Here is a 16,935-nt window from a genome sequence, read left to right on the forward strand (position 1 = left end):
CACTTATTTTCAACAGTCGCGCTATAGCAACGAACGTGCTCAACTTCAACAATACTCTCTGACTGCAGATCAATTACTCACTACCTACACACATTATCACGTCACGCCGTGACCATCTTATATATACCAGACTACCCTATATCTAGTAATCTCCTGACAATTCCCGAAGGTTCGAGAGAACGAGTGGCGTGACACTAGTCACGTGACCTCGCTGACGCAACAATATTTATTATAGCTGTCCTCCCAACTCTTTGGTGATCTTGTGTAGCGTTCTGATGTCTCCAATCATAGAGGATTCCTCAGCATCTTCAGCTCTAAGTTTTTGCCTTTCCTTGGACATTTCTCCATCTTCTTGTCTTTAATTTTGTACAGCTTGTGAAACTCAACCTCTTTCTCCTCTGAAATACAACTTAGAACCTGATGTTAAATCTTTTTGTTTCTCTTATATTAGCTGTTATGTCCCTTTTGAGATCCAGTCTTTTCTTTTATTCTTCTTTTGTTCGTGGCATACCATACCATTTCTTCTGCTGATGCCGTGAATGCATCTCTGACACCTTCCCACAAGAACTACTACATCCTAATCTCTCCCATCACTACTAGGACATCATGCTTTGGGAATACTTGTAAATGCTCACAGAAATCTTCCTCCGTTTCTTTGTCATTTGTTGGGGCATAAACCTGAACCACACTAAAGTTGCTGAACTTCGTGCTAATTGTCACTCCTTCCTGAATATAGAACTATCTCCCCAGTGCTAATGATTATGGTTATCTTTCCATTTTCTATCCACCTGCTCTCACTTATTTTCGGTATAAAAATTTTGTATTTCTGTATCTCTCTTACAACTTAGCTACTTTTTCTGTCTTATACAAAGAGAAGCTCTCACTTTGGTGACTACCTGGCGGCTTTGGCTACCGGGCATCATATGATTTGCCCGTGGACAATCCTCCTTATGGTGATCCAATAGGTTTCATGCTGACATTTTCTGTTCGTTTCTGTAGTCAAATCTCTTTGATGAAGGTGTGATTGGCCCCTTGTAGCCTTACCATGGCCCATTTATGCCGGTTTTCCAGGTTTTTGCCAGGTCTCCACAGCTACAATAGCAGTCATGGGACCAAAGGCCCCACTGCAATTCACAGTGAAAGGTTGTCCTATACTCTAATGTTGTCACCTCCAACGAAAGAGGACAAGTCTGAGGGCTTATCACACTAAAAACCGGGTTTCGATGTCCATGGTGGAGAGAGAACAAATAACCCATTGTGTAGCTTTCTGCATAACAAAGAAACACGCACATATTGCTTCCTGCTGGCTTAATAGTAAGTCTGAATCCTTATATTGCTCACAATCGGGTTTCGAAACCGGCAGTGGGCACAGCACAGATAGCCCATTGTGTAGCATTTTGCTTAATAAAAAAACGTTGTTTCGTTCTAGATAATGGGCCCTAACTGATTACTCTGAGAGAAATACGTGTACCGGGGAATACCACGAGTATATTTTAGCTAATAAAATAAAGGAATAAATTAAAAGGAGAATAGCAAAAATATAAAAATGAAATTAAAGAGTAATGATGTGAAAAAGAACGCATTGTTAACGCAGGACTATCCCTTGCGGATCAAGGGTACGTTTGCTGACTTACGACGTTATAATCATGGGTTCAATTCCTCGCGCTGGACAGAATGCAGATAGTCCATTGTATAGCTTTAATTAAGCTAAAAAAGAAAGAAAAAAACAACATAACAACAGAATATTTCCAATGCCTAGATGTCGCTATGTGGTTGCTGTACGTAACGCCAGCTGGCAGGTCAGGCAGAGATAGTGGAATTTGGATAACATTAACAAATAAACATTTCTTGGTTAGCTGGATATATATATTTCAATTTCCCGTAAAAGTGGTTTCAGTTTTTACCTAATACTTGTAAGTAAACGAAATTTAATATTTTTACATAAGTTACAGATTCAAATGACTATCCGTTCTAAAGGTCAAACTTAAAGAAGTTAAGGCATTAACTTAAGTTTAACTTTAGACTTTGTTTAACAGTTTAACACTTGAGACTTCTTTAGCCAACTAACTTTTAAGTCGTAATTTGAAGAGTCCTAACCAATTTATTAAAATCTTTATGAGTAAACGATAAAAACTCAGAGTTAGAATAAGGTTTCACTTAATTCGGCCCTAACCTAATAAGTTAAAAGTAGCTTTGTTTGAGAGTACTTAAGTTAGAAATAGAGTTTAGAAGTATGTACATATTTGTTTAGTGTTAGTACGGTTACTGGGTGTTATTAAGAAATCTGTGTTCAGAATATATACTACATTATTTTATTTATAATTTATGGTGTTTACATATTGTGTTTATAATAATTATTTATTACACTATAAGTAATTTTTTTCACTTTTCCTAACTTTACTGAGATATCACATTCACTTATAAATAGTTTTATAACTAATTGTAAGTTTCAGACAATATTTCATACAAATTTCCAAGTTGTAATTAAGTTTTTAGTTTAGATGTGATACTCTGACACCTTTAGTGGATGTGCCTTACCTCCTCTAATAGAATTAACAAAATTGTTGAATTTGTATTTCAAGTGTTTTGTTAAACTGTTAGTAGGTTCATCAAAGTATGTTACATTAGCTATACTGTTGTCAAGATTAATCCTATATGTGAAAAGACAAGCAGAAAATTTACTAGATGCTTTGGTTTTTTTCATCCAGTGTTAGGTCTATAATCTACAAATTACAGTGGAACTTTGCTTGATGTGTATTGTCTGAAGGTTACAATGTAGTTTCAAGGTAGAAACTCATTTGTCTACTTAATAAAAAAAATATTCAAAACTATTATTACAAGAAGTAAAAATATTGAATTTTCACTTTATGGTCTTCACCAGTTTAGTCAGGTTTTGAGGACACCATTATGATGGAGGCCACTTACCTGGAGATAGGTTAAATCATTAATTAGCTTTACTTTGAAGTACAGTTTGGTCCCTTTATCTGAGAAAGGATATTAATTTATTGGAAACAGTTCAGAGAGGATACTAGGATGATTTTGGGAATAGAAGGGTTGTATTATGGGAATAGATTAACATAACATATAACCTAACATATGTTTTGGGCACAACATGGAACCTATTGGTCCATCTTGTCTGTAAGAGGTGCTCCAAATGAAGTTTATAAGGCTATCCAGGGGATCAGTAGGGTAAATGTCTCTGATTTCTTTGTGCTGTATTTTGAAGAAAAAAGGATAATAAGACACCAATTTAACATTTGGAAAAGACAGGCTACAGTCCAGTTAACAGTTAAGACAGTTTTATTTTTTTAACATTGGGACTAACTTCTGGCATGAGTTGTCATGGTCATTATTAAATGATGGTAAAAGGATAAGAGGACTCCAGTTTCAAATTTTGAAAATAGAGGCTAGAGTCCAGTTAGCAGTTACGACAGTTTTATTTTTCTAACATGGTGATTAAGTTCTGGCATGAGTTGTCATGGTCATTATTAAAGGTTGTTACCTTACCAAAGTTTTAAAAGTGGGATTGATGATTTCCTGAAAACATAAAAAGATAGGATAAATTTCCTCTTTACTTGGAGGTGGGGTGGGTGTGTAAAGACAGACTTGAAGACCAAATGATTCCCTGTCACCTATTATGTTTGGAAGGTTGGTTCTTATGATCCTTGGTGAGTGGATGCATCAATTAATATAGCTGTAAAAATGTGACCAATTCTTGCAGTATATTATGAAATATGCAAAGCATTTAGAATGATATACATTGCATTTGAACAAATTATATTTGAGGGATGGTAAAGGAAGGCTAGTATCTGATGATTATGAGATGGCTGGGTTATTAAATTGTAAGGATGTTCACCCACCCTTGAGAAAAAAATAAAACTTTAAGTCTACGTTTATTTTTCAGAAAATCGTCTATTCTTCTTGTAAAGTTTAAGATGCTGGTCTCAATTACTATTTATGGCAACTCATTTTGTATGCTAATCACCCTCTTAAAAAATAAAACTATCTTAATTGGAGCTTAGCCCACCTTTTATAAATTTTAAATTGGTGTTTTCTCATCCTATTGTCTTTAGAACACAGCATAAAAAATTAAAAAGTATTTGTCTTACTGATTCCCTGGATATTTCTGTAATATTCAATAAGATCATCTATTACCAATGCTTTCTGCAGAGAAATTAAATTGAGATAATCTTCATAGTAGCCTTCCTCTGAAGCTTCTCCAGTAAGTCAATATTCTTTCTTAAATAAGGAGAACAAAACTATACTCTAACTGAGGCCAAACTAGTGATTTATAAGATAATTACATGTTTTGAGCTGTAATCAATATGTTTATAATTAAATCTCAGTGATTAGGGGAGTTGCTTCATGGTTTCTGTTTCAGATTCAATTTCCATTATTACCAAACATGGAGGCATTATATTTGGTGCTTGATTTTTGAGTTACAATAGTTTTCTCTAGTTTTGAATTGTCAATCAGAGAGAAGGTAAGAACACCCACTACTAATAAATGGATTTATCTTTTACCAATGAATATTGGAATTGACTGTGACATGATAATGCCCTTATGTCTAATAGAGCAAGTATGCTTGGTAGCCCAAGAGTTTGCAATTGGTATTGACAACCAGTTGCCTTCTCTCTGGCTGGCAGTTCAAAATTAGGGATTACATTAAATAGTCTTTGTAGCTTTACCATAATTCAAACAAACTTGCTGAGTTTCAGATACATACTAACTGAAATCACATGCAATGTGATAACTACTATTACTTTTATGTGTTGAAGATTTTTCTTTTTCACTGGAACTGTCATAACATTATTCACATACCTAAATTAACTTAGGTTACTATATGGTGTATTAGAACAGACTCAAAACCCCATAGATAATACTACTTCTATTGGTACAGCGTTATGCGTGTGTTATGTTTGTATACAACTTGCAAGTGGGAAGGTGTGAACTAGTGGCCAAAGATTAATTAACTAGCCACAATGATGTGTGTTGTTTGGACTGAACAATAATGTAGCATTAACTTACTATATTGCTTACTTATTACATGCTACAAACTTAACCAGGGTTATATTATTTAGGTCTTGCATGCAATGAAGAGGACGACTTGAGAGTTCCCATTAGCTATAAATTTTTAAAATTTGCCCAAAACATATATATATATATACTAGGATGGTATATTTGGATGGCTTAATACTTGTCTTTAATAAAAAGTACTTTAAAACAATGAGAAATGTTTTGATTTTTTTGTTAATAACTTAGAAACCATATGATACATTTTTTTTACATAGCATTTACAGAAGTTGTCCAAATACATGAAATATGCCTAGGGTTTACTAGGTTTCTCCCCTATTCCCTTCTTTTTCAAATTTGAGACTGTTAGCAACCTTTTAGTCATCACTAATTTTTCCAGTAGCAAGAAAATAAATTTATTTATCTCCCTGCAAAGTATTTTCAATATTTGGAATAAATCTCATTAGGGTGATCAGGGCTGGTATTATATTTTCCCAGAAAATATTTTCTAAGCATTTATTAAACTGTTTTTTTTAAAGAGAAATGAAATTTGTGTTGTAAGATCAAGTCCTACCCACCTTTAAAAATATTGAGGAGCTTAGGAACCTTTTTTTTCTGTAAAAAAATTAGTAACGAAACTGTGTTTCTTTTTCTTCATAAGGTTTTCATTGGAATTATTTATTATTTTTAGCTTCTTTTTTGTAGTTTACAAAAGCTTAAAAATGTTGCATGTCATATTTAATGTTTTATTTCTAACTATAACAGTAAATTAACTTTGTTAAATAGCAAAGTCTTCATCTGTGCCTCTATTGCCTTTAATATTCAAGACTGTTTTTCCAACATCTTCATTCCATCATATAATCATGTGGAGATTGTCCAAACCCATGATAATTTTGAACACCTAAGTCAAGTCACATCTAGAGCTGGATGGAAGAAAGCAGAGGGTTTTTATAAATGGAATTCATTCAAACTAGATTAATGTTAAGAGTGGGGTACCTCAAGGCTTAGTTTTAGGACCTTTGCTCTTTTTGATTTATATCAACGACACAGTTGAAGGAATGGTCAGTAGAGTAATTAAATTTGCTGATGACATTAAATTTTTGGGTGCTGCTGGTTATGAGGAGGATGTTACTGTCTTATAAAAGGATTTGGATTATTTGATGAGTTGATTAAATAAATGACAGATAACTTCTAGTTATTATAAATGTAAGGTAGTGCATCTGGGGTATCCTAATTTGAATTATAAGTATGATTTTGATGGCAATAATCTTAACAATATTATGGAAGAAAAATATTTTGATGTTCTGATTGACTATTCTCTTAGCCATCCAAGCAATGTGCTGTCATTAGTTGGCTGGGCAAATAAGGTTTTAGATTATGTGTACAGAAATATTGAATACAAGTCTAAAATATTTTATAATGTCATTGGTTAGACCCCATTTGGAGTATTATGTTCAGTCTTAGGCTCCTTACCTTAGAAAGGATGTTAAATGGTTGAAAAGAGTTCAGAGGAGGGCTACTAGGATGATACCTTGGGTGGAAATGTTATTATATGAGGATAGGTTAAGATTTCTGAACTCGTTTTCTCTTGAAAAAAGAAGAGTTAGATGGGATCAGATTGAGGTGTTTAAGATTGTAAAGGGAATTGATAGTGTTGATGCATCATCTTTTTTCTGGAAATGACGCATCTTTTCAGGAAAACTACTAACCAGTCTGTGTAGTTTCAAGTAATGCTTTCTGCAGTGCAGTAACTCAGCTTTTATACTTTAAGTTTTCTACTTTTTTATTATAAATAAGTATATTTTCAGTAGTTGATTAATTAGAAAATCATAGGTCACCAAGCACATATAAAAACATAATCTCACCAGTCTCTCAGGCAATTTGTCATACATTAACAAACATCAACCATTACAAGCTTTCAGTCATGAATTAACATGAAAATCAACAAATGGTCTTTCAAAAATAATAGTTCTTATTTTCATTACATGAGAAAATGCAATTAAAAAATAACAAATATATGTATATTTAATTTTTATTAGATAATTCTACACTTGAGTGAAAATTTTCTCATGACAACAGTTATTCAAAGTAATGGAAAAAAAGGTTGTTTTTAATACTTGCTTCAAAGTATTTTTCTTTTACTTTCAGTTTTAATATAGTTCAGTTTATTTTGTGCATAACATTATTTCAATGATTGCTATGTAATTAGTCTGACATACTATGGTTAAATTGTGCAGAAAATTGCTAAATGCTCCACATTTGTGTTGAAGTTTATATACAAAATGTCAATGATTTTCAACACACTGTATACATGTGTATTTAGCACAAGAGTTGTAAATTTTGTAAACTGGCTTAACTTTAGGGCCAAACAAATGTTATTTCACACTGCATGATTAATTGATTGTTCTGAAAGTTAGAAGCCACTGTAACAGATGATTTACATGTATGTGCGACAGTAGTAGGTATTACAAATGGACTCAGTTAAAAATTACATTTGTCTGCATTTTGCTAGTAATATGTAGAATTTAAAATTTATCTTAATTTTAGAACTGTAAATACATGAAAGGCTATATTTTTATATAGACGTGATGGAATGAATTAATTATTATAATTTTGAACTAGATGCATAGTGTAATTTTTCCTTTTTTTTTTCAATCACTAAGTGGTAAGTCTGGAGGCTTATAATGCTAAAAACCAGGTTTCAGTACTCATGGTGCACATAGCATAAATAGTCTATTGTGTAGCTTTGTGCTTTACAGCAAACAAATAAACAACAAAAAGTTACTAGCTCAAAAAATATTGCTTGCTGAATAACTTGCTTATCTAACTGTTTTATTTAGAAATAATTAGACTTGGACTACTAATAGTCAAACAATATGTAACACCATTAAGCTATCAACCTGTTTACATGAACAGGACTCTAGCTTAATTAGACTATCTCTAGCTAGACAGGAAAGACACAAAAAGAAAAAGTCTGGCTGTCATAATTTTCTGCTTAAACACTTCCTTTAAGTTGTTTGTTGTATTGAATTCTCAGTATGTGTATTCTTACAGTTTCTTCTAGCCCATACTGTTAAATGTAAACACATTAATTTTTTTAATGCGTTATTTCTAAACTTCCATCAGTAACAACACAAACTGACATAAAAGCTTATAATGTATTTTTACTTATAAAGCTGCTAATTATTTTTCACGTTTTTCATATTGATAATGGAATTAAAATAAAATCTGAAACTTTGATGATTAAAGATGTTTTTGGTATTATGAGGTTTTTAATATTTCTTATAATATTTTAATTTCCACCTTATTAATCATTTTAATCTCTGCAAAGAGGTAGTCCAGTATTATCAAAGTTTTCTTGCCAAAAGTAAACATTGAACAGTATTTCTGATACGATTACTTACCACCTCTCACAGTTACAGCTATTCTCAATTTGACTGCCCTCTAATGCATAAAATTTTGCTCACCACTAGCCTTGAAACTCCCACCTAATTCCACTTGTATACCAAGTTGTTCAGCTGCATTTAAGCATTTAAATTAGCGTGCGACAATCATCCAATAATAGGAGTGTGACAATCCCTCTTATTGCAGTTGACTCCCTCTATGCAGTTGAACCCAATCTTCACTTCTCGATTTGGCATTACAGTGTTACGATCTAGTGCTTGGTTTCAAACATTTTTTCTTCTTTAGTGTGTTTTGTAAATATTCAGTTACTGATTTTTGCATCTCAAAGTATTGTTTATAATCCACTGTCAAGTTGGATTTCTTTATTTGATTGTGATTTCTGTTTCTCACTCAATTACTAGTAGTCAGTCAGTATTTATGAATTCACAACTTAGTATTACGATTACAATGGCTGCAGATGTGGCATTATTGGTGGAAGAAGTGTCAGACTTTGTTCATTGAGAGACGGCTTCATTCATGCAGGCCAAGGATCTCCTTGTCTACAAGCAATTCTGCCATTACCTGAGAACTTAGATCAGGAGGATGTGGACTTGAACAGCCCCCCCCCTCCCTCCCTTTCTTTGCTGTGCAGGCATGTTCTCAGCCTGTTGAAGCACCTAGACCTCAGTCACCATTTTTAGACTTGATATCACAGGTATGTTGTGTTTTGTATTTGTCACCCATGTCATTTGATCCTTCCCCTTTCTTATTAACTGCAGCACCTAGTTTTGTGTTTTAAATCCACCCCCTGACTAATATTGGGTTCTATACCAAATGTTTTCCACATCAATTACATTCAGGGGTTAGTATGCCATGCTACCCATGTTTTGCAGAGGCTCATGAAATTGCATATCATTGTTCAGCAAACCCTTGGGACATTTGAGTTTTGTCAGAAGGACTCTTTCTCCTTTTCCTCTCATATTCTGCCTTATCCCCTGTTCCAGTTCCTTTCCCCTCCTCAAGATCCCATTTCTCACCAGTGTCTCACAAAAGTGGTTCAAGACTTTCTTATTAAGGGTACCATCAAACAGGTTTTACCTGTGCTTCCAGGATTCTATTCCTGATTTTTTTCGGTCCCAAGAGGACTGGGTATCGGTATCCTGTTTTTGAACTCTTCCATCTGAATCACTTCTTCAATGTGCCTCAGTTTACCAATGAATCCTACCTGTCTCCCAGATGTTCCTTTCCTCCATGGCTTTGGATGATGAGATCCAGTATGTCCAATGCTTATCTTCACATCCTTATCACTTGGGCTTCACGTCATTATCTATGTTTTGTCCACACACAAGCAACTTCTCATCAGAGAAGCTGCTTGGGTGGGTTGAATTATCAAAGTGGAGAAGTCCGTTATCCATCCCCACCCAATATCTTGTTCTTTTATCAACTGACATCTGAGTCAAGCCCAGCCTTCTCCTATTTGTTTGTGAGCCTTAGAGTTTTCAGTTCAGAGGGCACTATCAACACCTTCTTTTCCTGAGTGAGAGGTTCTGTCTCTTTTGTGTTCCTTGCAGTGGGTACTACAAGATCAGTGACACCTCATCAGGGACCCTCTGGATTTACAGATATCTCTTCCTGCTTCCCTTCAGTCTGACTTCCTCTGGTGATTAGACAGGGACAACATGACAGTGGGGTTATTTATTCCTCCTCCATGTCTTCACATATGCCTCCTTATAACTCCTTGCTGTTTGTTGAGTGATGGTTCAATTTCTGTCATCTCTGCATGGCATGACAGTTATGATTCATTATGACAACTTGATGGTTGTCTCTTACATCACCTGACAAGGGGGCACTCAATCCTATTCCTTATATTCCCATACTGTAGAGATCCTTTTCTGGGCTCACTGCCATCAACTTCATTTGTTGGCTTGTCATATACTGGGTGCTCTCAACCTTGTTATGGTTTGTCTGTCCCATCCTGACACAATTGTACTCATGGAGTGGTCCTTTGACCCCCAGGTATTCTGATGGCTATGTTTTCAGTTGGGTACTCCCCAGCCATATGCATATGTCACTCCATTGAATACCCAACTTTGTTTCTTTCGGTCCCCAGTTCCACATCCTTTGGCTTTGGCCGTGGATACATTCAGCCAGGATTGAAGGACCTTTTCCTTTATACATACCCTCCCATCTGTCTTCTACCCCTAAGTAACTTCTCTCATCCAATCCACTCTGTGTGGAGTCCTTCTTTTGGTTCATTTCTGGCCAGCTCAACATTAGTTTCTATCCCTGTCCTTCCTCCAATAACTACCTCCACTACCACTCCCTTTCTTGTGGTCCCTCCTCCAGCAACCTCACTCAGGGGTGCATCATCCTTCTGTTCCCACACTCCAGCTTCATGCATGATTTTTGTCAGGTCCATTGCGAGGGGTTTGGGACAATCCATGTGTGTAGCATCCTTGTTGTCTCACTCTGTCCATTTTTCATTTTTGTGTATAAACATCAGTGAAGTATATTCCATCATTGGTCTATCCAACATGGATTTTTTACATGGTTGATTAACACGAGTCTGTCCATTTCAACCATTGTGGGCTTTAGGGCAGCCCTGTCATCTGCTTTTTGTTTTTCTCATTTTTGCTGTGTATTTTCCTCTCCAGTTATTTCCCTTTTATTTCAGTCAAAGTGTCTCCATTGTCCTTGTTCTACCAGTCAATCGCCAGACTGGAATGTAAATGTTGTTTTCCATGCCCTTTCCATTCCTCCCTTCAAACCGATAGGCTTATGTTCCTTATATTACCTTTCCTTGAAAATGTATTTACCTTTTCTTTTGGCTTGTGATCACTGCTGGTTAAACTTGTTCACCATCGATGTTCACTGCATTTTGTACCACAAAACCTGTGTCCTTTTACATCCTGTATGTTTCTTCCTTCCCAAAACATCAGCTGCTCAAGAAGGCAGTTTTGCCTTCACCTCTGTTTCCCTTCTTTCCATATCCCAAATTTACTCTTGCTCTGAGCTGGTTCGTCTCCTGTGTCTAGTCCATACTTTACAGTGTTAAGTGTTGTGAACATCACTCTTCCATGGCTTTCACTCCCTTTCTCCTGAATCTTGACAATTGTTCTGTGTTTTATCCCATCAGATCCTTGGCTGCTCATTTCCATTGTCCTCTGGAGGAGATTATCCAGGCCGGCATGTAGACCACTCCCCACACCTTTGTGTCATGCATCTTGTACCACCTGGAATTTCCTTCTCAGCTGGATATCGCCTTCCTTCTGTAGCCATTCTCAATATGTCGGTACAAATCTGAGTGAGTAAGTTATTTTTGTGTAATTTTTTCTATCTATTTTACAGTTTGGACCTATGGCTGGGAACCCTTCCTCCTACCACCACCTGGGTGTCAGTTCCTGGGCAACTGTTTTTGGTTGGGGCTGTACCAGCCAACATAAGTCCTCACATGTGAGTTTATTGGGAGCTTTCTCCTACAATGAACTGAATGTTTACATCCTAAAATGCAATTGATGTTGAACTGGAATTGACCCTCCACGTTGCAATTGCAATTTCCTGATGTCATCCAGATGTACATTTCAGGGATTTTTTGCTGCAGGTTATGCTGGATTTGACAACATGATGATTTAGGTTCTTGAAATGGAGGCTCCTCTTTCCTTCTGGTTCCTAGATCTGAGGAGAATGGTTGAGGACCTTCCTCCTATCATGGACCAGTCGAGTTCCTTCTGGTATCATGGGTCTGGATTGGAGTTGGTCTCCTGCTTATGATCTGACATGCATTCCTCTTCCTTGGGGATTTGGAATTATTGTCTCGTTCCACCCTTTGATTGTGACACCACACCAGTTGGCTTGACATGGGCAAAGAGTATACATGGTTCAGACGTGGTGCAGTCTCCCACTAGTGTGTTTTCTCTCCATAGAGAGGGCACACTCTATGGGTACTCTTCAGATGCTTTTTGAAGGATGCTATTCTAGGTAATTTTATGCTGGTCCCTTCACCTGTGCAGTATGAGATTCTAGCTGTTACTGGTGGAGGATAGTTGTATGCAAACTTGCATGCTTAAATGCAGCTGAACCATGTGGTATATATGTGGAATTAGGTGGGAGTTTTAAGTTTATGGCAAGTGAAAATTCTATAGGGCAGTCAAATTGAGAATAGCTGTAACTGTGAGAGGAGGTAGGTATCTATTAGAAATATATTTTCAGTGTAGCAAAATATCAACTTTTCTAGGATTGGAATCAATTATACTATCTGTACACTATGAAAGAAATCAACTGATTTCATCACATGAAATCGAAGGACAATTATTTTTAATTTATTTAGTAATATTGTATTGAAGTCATATATCCTGGTTCTCTGTAACAAGGGTATACTTTCTTTTAACAACAATTATTTTTAACAAAGAATTTACCTTATTCAGTAATAAATATCCCAGTTTTCCATAACAATCTTAGTTGTTTTTTTTCTCAACTTTATTGACTGACTGGTCATGCAACACCCCTTACTATACTGATAATAATAGTGAAATCTTTTAAAGATTATGTACAAGAGTGACATCCAGTACAAACTTGAGAATATTATACTTATTGTTTTTCTTATTTATAATAAATTTTATGAAATAATGTTTATTTTCAGCAGTACAAATTCAGTAGTTCTGATAGTCTTGTGAAAATTTCTAGAGAAAAATCCATGGAACAGTTATTGTATTTTCAACTTGTTACGAGTTTTGTATTATGTTGCATGTATGATATAATTTCATGTAAAATAGTTTAGGTTTGAAAAAGTAAGTTAAGATGTCTATCATATTAAAGGAAAGTTAGTTAAAAACTCATGTGAGGATAATCAATTAGTTGAATATAATCAATTAATAAGCCTGATGATTAATAAATTAGCAAATTTCATTAAGCACCCCAATTCTATTAATTACATCTTTATCAATGATAGTTAATGTAAATAAGAAAAAGCAAAGGTCAAACCATTGACTCTGAGATACACCACTAGTATGAAAGGTTCAGTTTTCATGGACTGAATTAATAACTTTTTGTGTTCTCTCCTCCAATCAATAAACCATACAGTTAAATTAATTAGTTTTTTACCAACCCATACTATTGTGATTTCATAGCTGATTTTCTATATGGTACCTTATCAAATGATTTTTGAAAGTCTAAGTACACCCTTTCCATCATCTCAATACACTTAAAATTCTTGAAAAAAAGATAATAGGCTAGTAAGGCAAGATTTCTCTATAGTGAATCCATGTTAACTTCCTTTTATGATGCCACATTTCAAGAAATTATTTTGCAAGTGATTTAATATATTTCCCACTCCTGAAGAAGACTAACCTGCCTGTAATTTCTAGGGCAACAGTTATCATCCCATAGGACTAACATTAGCACTTCTCTGATCATTGGATACTTGCGAACTGTTTGTTGACCTACCAAAAATTAAATAGATTCTCATATATTTGATCTTTGATCATTTTTATAATTGTGTTGAAAAACCTTGTCCTTGAGCTTTATCAATTTTTTAATCTCCAAGTCTTTCTACTTACCACCATAAAATGCTCAGGGCCAAGAATAGAGCTAATATCTTCTCTTGTATAAAAGAAGAGTAGAAAAAATATAAAGGTTCAGTCATCTAATATTATTGAACAAAAAACTTGCTATTAGCATTCTTTAAGAGCCCAGTCCCAATAGAAACATTTTGAATACCTTTGAAATCCTCAGTAAAATCCTTGCTGTTAGTTTTTATTAATGAACAGTTTCTCATACACCTTTTTTTTGGATTTCCCAATTTCTTTTTCAACCATATCCCTAGTTTTCTTATAGTTCTATAAATCTTCTATCTTCTCTGTCATTTCAACCTTTTTAAATTTATTTCTGATTTTCTCCTTTGTTTTCAGTAAGCTAATTAGATTTGAATGTTTTTTAGAACATATCTATCTTGAATGGAAAGCAATTTATTTAAAAAAAATTCCCAAACATGTTTCACATTATCTTTAGATTTATTATACCAACTCATTAATGATAATCTTGTCTCAAGACCTTAGAATTGGCATTCTGGAAATTAGGAAGTAGAATTTTATTTATTTTTTATCTCAACATGTAGGGAAACATTGAATCTTATCCAGCAATGATCACTTTTCTTCAAATCTTTACCTACTTGCTCTCTTTCAACTATTTCCTCATTAGTGGTTAACAATAATTTAAAATAGCATCCTTTCTGGTTGGATCTCTGACCATTTGGTTTAGTAAATCATCCTGTATCACTGCAAGAAACTTTTCTTCCTAACTGTTTAACTTCATACATTTCCAATAAATATGTCTAAAGCTAAAGTATCCCGTGATTATTGAACTCGTTCATTTTCTTCTAATACTCCTAATATAAAAATGATAGAACTAAGCTTATTTGTGAATATACTACAGTATGTCTTTAAATCTGACACACTTATCTTCAAAACTACTGTGCTTCTGGACTTTTATTTAAAGTATACAGTGGATTTTCTCTCCTTACAACAAGTACTTTTTAACTTGCTATGCTGTAGATATTTTCAGTCTCATTTTTTTGCCCTAGCTGTTCTGTTAAGTTGTTTATTCCTAATTTCTCTCACCATTTTACAGTTTAATTTAACTTGCCTTTAATGAATATTTTAGAGCTTCTACATATACTGTATTCTACTAGAATGTAATTTACCCTTACCTTGAAAATTATCCCACACATCTATCCAGCTCTAAGCATATTCCTGATAGTCTTACATTTAAGCCTTAGTTCTGCTAAGTAATTCATTTCCACATTTTGTCTGAGATAGTACTCTTTAAAAAGCCACATGTCTAATTCTGTTCTTAAACCTCTGAAGGAGTTCTTCATATTTTTAAATAGAACAGGGTGGTTAATTCGATGAATTGATATAATCAGTTACTTATGATACATTGATTATATGGACTAGTGTCATGTAAAATAATTGATTAACTGTTCTTATTGACCTTGTAACCATAACAATATACATTGTACAGCTCTGAATGTACTAAGAATACCTCCAGTAGCAATGTCTGAGAGAGTTATAGACATATTTTGAAAGACAAAGAGAGGTGGAGAGAAGGCATCTCATGTTGGTGTTGAAAAGTTAGTAATATCATGGTAAAGCAAAAAATTGGACATTCAAATTTTATATTCTGGCTTATCAGTATTCATAATATGAATTTGTAATTAGTTTGATTTTCTTTCAACCCATAAAATTGGGGAATTCAGAGTGCAGACATGTCATGTGACACAGGAAGTGAAGATTGAGAATTGAAATATTTTGTTTTGAAATTAAGAAATTAAAACTTAGATCATATAAAAATTTGAATTAGAATATTCATTTTGATGCCATTCTTATTGTTGTATATTATTTATAAAGTAGTTTAATTAAATTTTAAATGTAACTGAAGTTTGTGAAATGAGCACTTTGACCTTCCTGTATTTGTAGGGTTAATTGCAGTTATGATTAAATAGATTAATTTCATGTACATAATGAACTAATCAAAATTGTTGTTTGTGATTATTACCTTCCAAGCAATCAAAATATTGGCATTATGATTTTGTATTATTTTTGATTAATTCAAGGTTGTTCAGCTTAATCAATTAGTTTCACAACTCACAAAAATAATCAATTAATTTAAATTAGTGTTTCCTATTATTAATATTTTTGATTATTCCAACTATCCAAATCTCATATAAGAATAATCAATTAGTTGAATGTAATTGATTTACTAGCCCACAATTAATTGATTAGTAAATTCCACTAATCACCCAACTCTACTTTTAAAACAGCTATTCTGAATTACAACTTCTTACATCAATTGCTTCTAGTCCAAAAGAGTTTGTTCATTGATACCAGTAATTAAGCTCTTAAAATTCTCTATAATGTCCTCAACTTCAGCACCTGGCAAGCAAATTCTAGTACTAATCGTACTATGCTCCCCACTACAAAAACCTTATTAGTAAACTTAGATTCCCTCACTGTGTAAAAATCTTTATTCTCTCTCTGTAAAGTTCTTGAAACTGTTTTTAGTAAAATATTACAATTATTTTTAGTACATCATTTTGTTTCTAAAGATGAGACATGATCATTTACAATATGAGAAGTACAAGTACACTCAACTTACATCTAATACTAGTGATAAAAAAGAATGCCATCATGTTATGAAGAATGCAGACAGGACTTCCAAAACATAACATGCACAAAGTTTAAGCAGTTGGAGCTGTGAAGAGAAGCTTAAATTTTTGGTCACTTTCTCTGAACGTGACTTGATTTAGGTGCTTAAAATTGGTATGGGTTTGGACAATCTACACAAGGGTAGTGATGGAATAAAACTGTTGGAAAAATAGTATTGAATATTAAAGGTAATAGGTTGAAGCTTCATTGGTCAAGTTGAAGACTTTGTTATTTAACAAAGTTAATTTACTGTCATAGTTATAAACTTGTGAAATGGATGTTTGTTTGGTGAAGTAGATGTTTGTTTGAATGTAGATGTGTGTGCATATTATACAGG

The 16,935-nt window shown here is 34.1% G+C and overlaps 1 protein-coding gene across 4 annotated transcripts in view; it reads left to right on the top strand.

Annotated features, from left to right (window-relative positions):
• The first annotated feature begins 1,759 nt into the window (after nt 1-1,759).
• Nucleotides 1,760-16,935, top strand: part of LOC106470022 (rab-like protein 6) — a 57,134-nt gene continuing 41,958 nt past the window's right edge. For 2 of the 4 annotated variants that reach the window (XM_013930542.2, XM_013930543.2), the window contains exon 1: nt 1,760-1,913. The gene's annotated coding sequence lies outside the window, so the exon portion shown is untranslated. Of the gene's footprint in view, nt 1,914-8,659; nt 12,578-16,935 lie in introns of those variants that run through there. The other 2 variants (XM_022398568.1, XM_022398569.1) reach the window with 2 other exon arrangements.

Source organism: Limulus polyphemus, unplaced genomic scaffold, assembly GCF_000517525.1.
Source record: "Limulus polyphemus unplaced genomic scaffold, Limulus_polyphemus-2.1.2 Scaffold3776, whole genome shotgun sequence".
In the NCBI taxonomy this organism is placed as follows: domain Eukaryota; kingdom Metazoa; phylum Arthropoda; class Merostomata; order Xiphosura; family Limulidae; genus Limulus; species Limulus polyphemus.